The 10,354-nt window shown below is 47.3% G+C and overlaps 1 protein-coding gene across 1 annotated transcript in view; it reads left to right on the top strand.

Moving 5' to 3' along the window:
• The window catches only part of LOC105467747 (calcineurin like phosphoesterase domain containing 1), a 135,662-nt gene that overhangs the window by 74,462 nt on the left and 50,846 nt on the right, over positions 1-10,354 (top strand). The gene's annotated exons all lie outside the window — the stretch shown is intronic.

Below are 10,354 nucleotides of genomic sequence, written 5' to 3'. Positions count from 1 at the left end.
AAGGTGAAGAGGACTGTAGGAGAATAAAATATGTTATAATTCTGGTGTCTTTGCTTTTTATTACTGCTGGCTGCTGCGATGGGGGATAATTTACGAACTGCGTGTTAATAAGTCTGTGTTGTAATGTTCTTTAGTGCAGGGTTATGATGGATTCAGAAATTGTATAGCCTGGTCATTATTTGAGGAATTAACATTACTCCATCAGATTAAAATGTTTGAATTCAGATGGCTTTGGGTCAGGCACAGTGGTTCATGCCTGTAATCCCTACACTTTGGGAGGCCAAAGTGTGAGGATCACTTGAGCCCAGGAGTTCAAGAGCAATCTGAGCAACGTAGTCAGACCCCATCTCTACAAAACTTTAACAGTTAGTCAGATGTGGTGGTGTATGCCTGTGGTCCCAGCTACTGGAGAGGCTGGGGTGAGAGGATGGCTTGAGCCCAGGAGGTCGAGCCTGCAGTGAGTCCTGGTCATGCCACTGCACTCTAGCCTGGGCAGCAGAGCAAGATGGTGTCTCAAAAAGCAAAGAAACAAAAGGCTTTGATATCCGGACTCTCCCCTACAGTTGTAGGGACCTCCTTGATAACCTTTGGGTAGATTTGATCATTGAGTGTTACTGTTTTCCCCATTGCCACCAGCCAGAATGCCTGTCTGGATAATTAAACTGGAGACATTCCAACAGTGTCTAAAACTCCTCTGTACTGGACATACATTTGGTTGTACTGTACTGAACTGAATGTGGCCAACCTAGGGCTCCAGTTGTATATGGCCTAAAGCCTGCGAGAGTTATTTGCGCTTCGTCGTCACTTAGTCAGCGGTTCCTTGACAGGTGCTGTGAAGACAGTCCTTAGAAACGAGGGGCAGCGTCCTTCCCCTGGCAGCTCTGGAATAAGCCTTGTGTGCACATTCTGAGCTTCACAGGCACGGAGACCATCCCATTTACCACCCTCTCCCAGGCATCTAGCCCTGTACACATAACACCGTTTTTGTTTGTTTTTTTGTTTTTCTTGTTCTTTGAAGATGGATACAAGTTCACCATTGCTGCTTAATTTTTATTTTATTATATTTATTTATTTATCTATTTATTATTTATTTTGAGACAGGGACTTGCTCTGTCACCCAGGCTGGAGTAGAGTGGTGCCAACACAGCTCACTGCAGCCTCAGCATCCTGGGTTCAAGCGATCCTCCCACCTCAGCCTCCCGAGTAGCTGGGAGCACAGGTACGCACCACCACACCTGGTTAATGCCTGTAATCCCAGCGCTTTGACAGGCAGAGGCAGGCAGATCACTTGAGGTCAGGAGTTCAAGACCAGCCTGCCCAACAGAGTGAAACCTCGTCTGTACTAAAAATTCAGAAATTAGCTGGGTGTAGTGGTATGCGCCTGTAGTCTCAGCTGCTTGGGAGGCTGAGGTAGGAAAATCGCTTGAACCCAGGAGGTAGAGATTGAAGTGAGCTGAGATCACCCCACTGCACTCCAACCTGGGCAACAGAGTGAGACTCTGTATTAAAAAGAAAAAAAAAAGGCTAGGTACAGTGGCTCACACCTGTAATCCCAGCACTTTGGGAGGCTGAGGCGGGCAGATCATGAGGTCGGGAGTTCAAGACCAGCTTGGCCAACATAGTGAAACCCCATCTCTACTAAAAATACAAAAATTAGCTGGTTGTGCTGATATGCACCTGTAATCCCAGCTACTCGGGAGGCTGAGGTAGGAAGATCACTTGAACCCAGGAGGCGGAGGTTGTGAGCCGAGATCGTGCCATTGCACTCCAGCTTGGGCGACAGAGTAAGACTTCATCTCAAAAAAGTAGAGATGGGATTTCCCTGTGTTGCCCAGGCTGGTCTTGAACTCCTGGGCTCAAGCCATCCTCCTGCCTCAGCCTCCCAGAGTGCTGGGATTAAAGGCATGAGCCCCTGTAGCTGACCTATTGCTGCTTTATACCTAGAGAAATTAAGACAGCAGACAACTAAGTAAGAGGTGGTGTCATAGTGACAGAGTTATTGTCAAGATGAAATATATGTGAAATACTTGGCCTTGGTGCCCTGGCAGATGGAAGCACTTGCTAAAGATATCTAAGGCGTGTTATCATTCATTGTGGTGCACAAGAGTACAGCTAGTGGTCACTGAGAGAGATTTGAACACGAGGTCACCACACTCCCCACCATCTGTACCTGTGGTCCTGTTGACACATCAGTTCCCAGGCTGAACCTTTGTGGCTATGCTGGACCCCCTGCAGCTGAACCCTGAGTCCTCATTCTTTCCTCCCCTGCACCACTATGACTGCATCAAGCCTCAGTTTGCTCATCTGTAAATGATTGGGGTGGAATAAAGGGATTGATGCTGTGTGAATCCAAAGTAGTGTGAAAAAAATAAAAGCCTATCTTGTAAGTGATCTCCACCTATAAGTCCCTTCAAAGTAAGCATTTGTCAAGAATCATGTTGGCCGGGCACAGTGGCTCATGCCTGTAATCCCAACACTTTGGGATTACAGGTAGGCAGATCACTTGAGGTCAGGAGTTCGAGACCAGCCTGGCCAACATGGCAAAGCTCTATCTCTACTAAAAATACAAAAATTAGGTGTGGTGGCGCATGCCTGTAATCCCAGCTACTCAGGAGGCCGAGGCATGAGAATCACTTGAACCTGGGAGGCAGATGCTGCAGTGAGCTGAGAACGCACCACACTGCACTCCAGCCTGGATGACAGAGTGAGACTCCCCATCTCAAACAAAACAAAAAGAATCATGTCATTTCAGAGCTGGTAATGAGTAAATGCAAAACACTTTCCATTCTCTTGCAAAATGGCACGGACATTTCAGCTGGTAACAGAAATACACCGTTCTGTTGCAGAATTAGTCTGGAAATGTTCAAGCCTTGAAATGGGCAAGGTTTCCCAAAAGGATCTCTTGCATAAGATGCCACAAGGCCATCTACTGCACCAGGGAAGGGATGATGTAAGGTGTCAGTGGGATAAAGGATCTGAAGTTGAGATGAGTGTGGGAAGCTGCGAGCGGTTTGTGATTGGAAGAGGCCAGGGTGGTGACAGCTGAAAGAGCCCCTGCTGGTGGCTGTGCGAGAATGGATTGCACGGGCCACTCAAGGAAGTGATGGGCTGGTCAGGAGGTTATTTTCTCCCAGGCAGTGAGCTGTAACCCGGGGAGAAGCAGCGTGGTCTTGCCGGTTCTGCAAGGCAAGAGGGATGGGTAAAGTGTGTGAGGAATTGAAGCAGAGGACAGAGGGTGAGCTCACTGGGGCAGGGCCTGGGTAGTAAGTCAGTGGGACCCCCAGAGTCCGTGAGTTCGGGGCATCTTAGCACTGAGTATGCCTCTTCTTGTCTGCCATCGTGGCCACCACCACTGTGAACACAGGAGATGTTTATGACTTTGTCATTCCCGACCTGGAGGAAGCCCCAGAGGGAGCCTGGGGGCCGGAGTGGGGGATGGTTCGCATACATCACAGGTTATTTGGGGAAATATACTCTGATTTAGGCAAAGGAAACCATGCACCATGAGGGGTTGGAGAGACGTTTGGGAAGTGGGATCCCCAAGACATGGTGGTGGCTGGGTATGAGGGCGGCGGGAAGGGAGCGGTCAGGGATCAGATGTCTGAGTCAGGGAGCTGGGTGGATGGCAGCCTTTCCCCGCGTGGTGGAGGCAGTGGCATGGGCAGAAACCAGTGGGGAGAAGTGAGGCATGCTACAAACCCACCTCCTATCCCATGGCAGCTGGCAGAATTTTCCAGAGAACATTCCTTCTCCCAGAGCATCAGGAAGCTTCAGGTAAGGGAAGCACAGCTGCTCCAACCACACCTCACTGTCCTCCCTCCCTGGGAGTGAATTCCTTTTCTGTAAGGCAGGAAGGACCACAGGCTTGGGGGTGTACACAGCAGAAATTTGCTTTCTCACAGTTCTGGAAGCTGGAAGCCTGAGATCAAAGTGTTGGCAGATCGATTCCTCCTGAGGCCTCTCTTCTTGGCTTGCAGATGGCCGACTTCTCCCTGTATCCTCACGTGGCCTTCCTCTCTCTGCAGCTGTGTTCTCATTAATCCCCTCGTCTTATAACGACTCCAGTCAGACTGAACTAAGGCTCACCCTGAGGACCTCACTTTAACTTAATTACTTTGTTGGAGGCCCGGTGTCCAAATGCAGTCATATGATGAGGTACTGGGGTCAGGACTTCACATAGGAATTTGCAGAGACACAGTTCATCCAGAACAGGCATATCCTGCCCATTGCAGCTTCACAGATTACAGTAAGCCAGAAGTCACACCTGTAATTGCCTAAGGTTCGCCCACTGTTCTGTTAGGGGAAAAGGCTATAGAAGACAGAGGAATGACACCCTGTGTGCGTGTGTGTGTGCACTATATGTGTGCATTGTGCACGTGCGTGTGCATGTGCAGTGTGTGTGCGCACATGCGAAAGTTAGATGGGAGCCGGGTGGAAACGTTGCTGACCCCCCTGTTCTCATCAGAAATCCTGGACTGATGAGGAAGGATTCTGAAAGAGCCCTGCTGATAACCCATTCCTGAAATTGGGGTGATCGGAGAGTTGAGAAGTGGGTATCCCAATGTCTTCCTGTTAATTTCTGCCCTCAGCTGATTTCGCATTAGACCAACCCACACACTACTGAGCATCTTGATTGTGCAATGAAAATACGCTGGAGCCTGCATCTTACTGCACCACCCAGCCTCGGGGTCCATGGGAAAGCCAGTGGCTGGAATCCCAGGATGAAAGAAACCCCTGAAAGCCGGGGCAGCCTGAGGAAACTATGTAGGTGGGAAAGGATTTTTTTTTTTTTCCTTGAGACAGGGAAAAAAACAAAAAACATTCTTACTAAGACAGTACATGGATTCATAACACAGTTAAAGTCTGTCACCCAGGTTGGAGTCCAGTGGTGCAATGACAGCTCACTGCAAACTTGACCTCCCCAGGCTCCGGTGAGCCTCCTGCCTCAGCCTCCTGAGTAGCTGGGACTACAGGTGCACACCACCATGCCTAACTAATTTTTGTATTTTTGTAGAGACAGAGTCTCGTCATGTTGCCCAGGCTAGTCTAGAGCTCTGGGGCTCCGGTGATGCGCTTGCCTTGGCCTCCCAAAGTGCTGAGATGACAGGCCTGCGCCACCGTGCCCAGCTGGTACAGGATTTGACGAAGTATGGCAGCAGTCTTTCCAGCAGGAAATTCTTCCTCATTGCAAACTGTCATTCATCTGGCTGCCCTGCAGCCTGCCTCAGCTGGAGAAATCATTTGGTTTGCAAGTAACTGCTCGGTGTCTACTTACTCGAGGGCCATATTGATTTTGTTGTTCTTTTGGCTGCTACTTATATTGAACCGGGGAGTCCACTCTCTGCCGCTCCGAATGAGTAAAAGGCTCCGTCAATGGCCTGTGACATCGACTGACTGTCTCTCCGCTTACGGAGGTTGTCCTGCTATTTAATTTCAAATCTTTCAGCAGCGGCTGAGTGTATCATCATCAGTTCTCCTTTGAGTTGCCGTGCGTACAGGGAATAGGGATTAGAGCGGTCTTATTTTATTTAACTAAGCAGCATCTTTTCTTGTCTGTTTGCCTCAGAGAACATTGGTTTGCTTGTTCTTGCTGGCGGAAAAAAAAAAAACAAAAAAAAATTCTTACTAAGACAGTACATGGATTCATAACACAGTTGAAGTCTATTCACAGAATCTGTTATTTAGACAACCTCCATAGAGGAGAGAAAATATTTTGAAGTCTCAGAGGTGGTTGATTTTTAAAAATTATCTGCTAGTAGAATCTTACCATCTCTGCGTATTGCTGGCTGGGATGGTCCGGTTGTTATTTATTTATTTATTTATTTATTTATTTATTTATTTTACCTCTTTTTTTTTTTTTTTTTTTGTTAGATGGATCTTGCTCTGTCACCCGGGCTGGAGTGCAGTGGTGTGATCTTGGCTCACTGCAACCTCTGTCTCCCGGGTTCAAGTGGATTCTCCTGCCTCAGCCTCCCAAGTAGCTGGGACTACAGGTGCCCGCCACCACACCCAGCTAATCTTTGTGTTTTTAGTAGGGACAAGGTTTCACCATGTTGGTCAGGTTGGTCTGGAACTCCTGACCTCAGGTGATCTGCCTGCCTCGGCCTCCCAAAGTGCTGGGATTACAGGTATGAGCCATCGTGCCCAGCCCCAGCCGCTTTTTTTTTTTTTTTTTTTTTTTTTTTTTTTTTTTGTATTTTTTCTCTACTCCTAGTTCCTGCAAGCAGAGGGGTGGTCTGGTTGAATGGGAATGTCAACACTTGGGTTTGCCATTTGTTTCTCGTTCTGTTTTATAACTGGGTTATATTCCTCGGTACTTTGCAGCAGTTTCCTTCTTCTTTTACCCTCAGAGGGAAACACAAAATGTGTGTCATCGTGATGTCTCGGGCTTGGCAGGTAAGCACTAAGTTTCCGTGGTATCTGCCTGTCTTTCTGATTGAGATGGACTTTCAGTGAAGCATAGTGGTCATTTTCCCTTCAGAAGACAGAGCCTTAATCTGAAAAAAATAATGGTGGTAATGTGGGCACTTGTGTTCTTGGAAATGAAGTCATTCCACCTGGGTTCCCAGTAAACGATAAATTGTAGTATATTAAAATCCTAAGAAAAGCTTTGTGGCCAAGAGCTCATCCTATCCATCTAGGACTTATACCAGTGGCTTCTGAAATACTATGGCAACATGCCATTCATAGCTATCCTAGGGACATTCCAAATATTGTTTGCTTTTAGTCCTCCATGCCAAAAGAGTTTAATTGAGGGATAAATGAATTGGGCATGGGATTTTTATCCTAATAACAACATATAATTTTGTTTATTTTTGTTGAGTTGTAAACTAAGCTTTGCACAGAATTTGTATAAAATAAAACACTTTGGGCTGGGCACGGTGGCTCACACCTGTAATCCCAGCACTTTGGAACGCCAAGGAGGGTGGATCACCTGAAGTCAGGAGTTCAGGACCAGCCTGGCCAACATGGTGAAACCCTGTCTCCACTAAAAATACCAAAATTAGCCAAGTATGGTAGTGCATGCCTGTAGTCCCAGATACTCGGGAGGCTGAGGCAGGAGAATCACTTGAATCCAGGAGGCAGAGGTTGCAGTGAGCCAAGATTACACCACTACACTCCAACCTGGGCGATAGAGCGAGACTTGGTCTCAAAATAAATAATAAATAAAATAAAATAATAAGATACTTTGTTCATTTCAAAGGTAAAGGTATAGAAAACAAGAAGTTTCCTTCACTGAAGCACAAATCCTTTGGTGTGCAGGATTTGAACACCTCCTTAGGAAAAACTTGCTAGTAACTGAAGCCAAGTCACAAACAGATGCTTGGTTTCAGGTACAGCTACAAAGAACACAAAAGAGAAGCTGACACTTTTGTATTTTTAGGGCAAAGGCTTCCTTCTCCAAGGCTGAAAAAGGCCTGGTCTCGCACTGCTCTGATTGATTTATCTGGGTCCCATTTCCTGGGGAGAAAACCAGTGCCACACGCTCACCAAACGAAGAGTGCATCTCTCTTGGGAAGACAGGATCTGTGTGAAGGCATGTGTGCTCTCCTGTCTAGGCCTGTCCAGAACTATATAAAGTCATCCAGTTTTGTTCAGTTTTAATAATGGCCTGATAAAAACATACAGGGGGGGGGGTGTGTGTGTGTGTGCGCGCACGCGCACGCGTACGTAGTGTAATGGTAATTAACATACATGCATTTATATGGGTGTTTAATTTTTTTTTTTTTTTTTCTTCTGAGACAGAGTTTCGCTTTTGTCGCCCAGGCTGGAGTTCAATGGCGTGATCTCAGCTCACTGCAACCTCTGCCTCCTGGGTGCAAGCTATTCTCCTGCCTCAGCCTCCAGAGTAGCTGGGACTTACAGGAATGTGCCATCATGCCCGGCTAATTTTTGTAGTTTTAGTAGAGACAAGCTTTCACCATGTTGGCCAGGCTGGTCTCGAACTCCTGACCTCAGGTGATCCACATGCCTTGGCCTCCGAAAGTGCTGGGATTACAGGTGTGAGCGACCACGCCTGGCCTATAGGTGTTTAATTTTTAAGGTCGTTTGTGCGTATGGAGGGAAAAATCAAATCCTATATATAGCTAAAGTATATAGGACATAGTAAGTCAATCTTTCCGTCTTCACTCCTGGAGACCACGACCAGTTTCTTGTGTATCTTTCCGAGAGACGTTTCTAAGCATATTTGCATAATCCTCATGTGTCAAGGGAGTGGGGCCAGGCGGACGTAATTGAGTCATGGGGACGGTTTCCCCCATACTGTTCTTATGGTAGTGAATAAGTCTCAGGAGATCTGATGGTTTTATAAGGGGTTTTTACCTTTTCTCTTGGTTCTCATGCTCTCTTGCCTGCCACCATGTAAGACATGCGTTTCACCTTCTGCCATGATTGTGAGGCCTCCCCAGCCACATGAAACTATTAGCCCATTAAACTTTTTTGCTTAAGAATCTTGCTCTGTTGCCCAGGCTGGAGTGCAGTGGCAGGATCTCAGCTCACTGCAACCTCTGCCTCCTGGGTTCAAATGATTCTCCTGCCTCAGCCTCCCAAATGGCTGGTATTATTGGTGCATGCCACCATGCCCAGCTATTTTTTGTATTTTTAGTAGAGACAGGTTTCCACCATTTTGGCCAGGCTGGTCTTGAACTCCTGACCTCAAGTGATCTGCCCGCCTCAGCCTCCCAAGGTGTTGGGATTACAGACGTGAACCACTGCTCCCATCTGAATGTGCATTTTTAAATTTGAATAAAAGAAACCATTTACATCCCAGCCAGCCATATAGGAGAATCCCTGTATCCCCATGCTCTCACCAACAAATGGTATTATCAACACCTTTTTTATTTTTTCTTTTTTGAGACAGAGTCTTGCTCTGTCGCCCAGGTTGCAACCTCTGCCTCCTGGGTTCAAGTGATCCTCCAGCCTCAGCCTCTCAAGTAGCTGGGACTACAGGCACCTGCCACCAGGCCCGGCTAGTTTTTGTATTTTTAGTAGAGACAGGGTTTCGCCATGTTGGCCAAGCTGGTCTCAAACTCCTGACCTCAAATGATCCGCCCGCCTCGGTGTGCCAAAGTGCTGGGATTATAGACGTGAGCCACTGCTCCTGGCCAATCTACAGTTTTTTATTGTTGCCAGTCTGATAGGTATCACATCAAGAAAAACGTGGCCAAGCTGACTCACTGCTTAAGGGATTGGACCTGAAGTCTTGTATCTCAACATTGAAATTCATGGAGCTAACTGCAGCTCCCTTCCCTTCCCCTGATAGAGTTCATGCTGTGTCTGCTGTTGGTGCTGACCAGGAGACAGCGCAGTCTTTCCCATTCTTAGCTGAAAACACCAGCTCTGGAGTCAGGCTGTGTTAACCCAGATGGGACTTGAGTTTAGGAAGGGTAGATTTGATAAGAAAAATATAGGAACAATTCAGGCGTAGTGGCTCACGCCTGTAATCCCAGCACTTTGAGAGGCGGAGGCGGGCAGATCACTTGAAGTCAGGAGTTCGAGACCAGCCTGGCCAACATGGTGAAACCCCATCTCTACTAAAAGTACAAAGATTAGCTGGGTGTGATGGCGGATGCCTGTAATCCGAGCTACTTGGGAGGCTGAGGCAAGAGAATGACTTGAACCCAGGAGGTGGAGGTTGTAGTGAGCCAAGATTCACGCCTCTCTACTCCTGCCTGCGCAACAGAGCAAGATTCTGTCTCAAAAAATAATAATTATTATTATATATATGTGTGTTTGTGTGTGTGTGTGTCTGTGTGTATTTAAACAGAAATATTGCATAGAATATAGTTATACTAAAAAATGATCCCAGTAGGATTTTTATAGAATCGGATGAGATAATCTGTGTAGAGTACTTAGCCAGGGGCCTGGTACACAGTTGGTGCTTCAGAAACCCAAACTTTTTTTATTTCTCTGATTTGTTTACTCTTTACTGCCCCACTTTCCAAAAGGCACCCTGGTCTTTTTTTTTTTCAGCCTCTCCACCCTCACCCTACTGTTCCCTTTGGTTAGGAAAGCTCCCTTCCCCGCCTTCTTTCCCCTCTTCAGCAGGCCCTAGTTCCACCTAATTCCTGTGATGTTTGGTGGGAATGTTGCTTCCTCTGGGAAAGCTCTGGGGCACCTCCCAACTGGCTTGAACCCCCACCCTGAGCTTCCACGGCACCCATTACTTTCATGACGTAACTTCATAACTCATGCAACACCACAAGGTCATTGCCTATTCCCACGTCTGGGCCCCTCCCTAGAGCTTGGGCCATTGAGAACAAAGACGCCTCTCACTCACGCTGGTCTGGCCGTGACCTGGCACACAGCGGGTGGCAGGATTGCACTGAACAAATGCCTAACTGAAGACAGATAA

Source organism: Macaca nemestrina, chromosome 18 (assembly GCF_043159975.1).
Source record: "Macaca nemestrina isolate mMacNem1 chromosome 18, mMacNem.hap1, whole genome shotgun sequence".
Lineage (NCBI taxonomy): Eukaryota > Metazoa > Chordata > Mammalia > Primates > Cercopithecidae > Macaca > Macaca nemestrina.
This window is presented reverse-complemented; position numbering and strand designations above follow the sequence as displayed.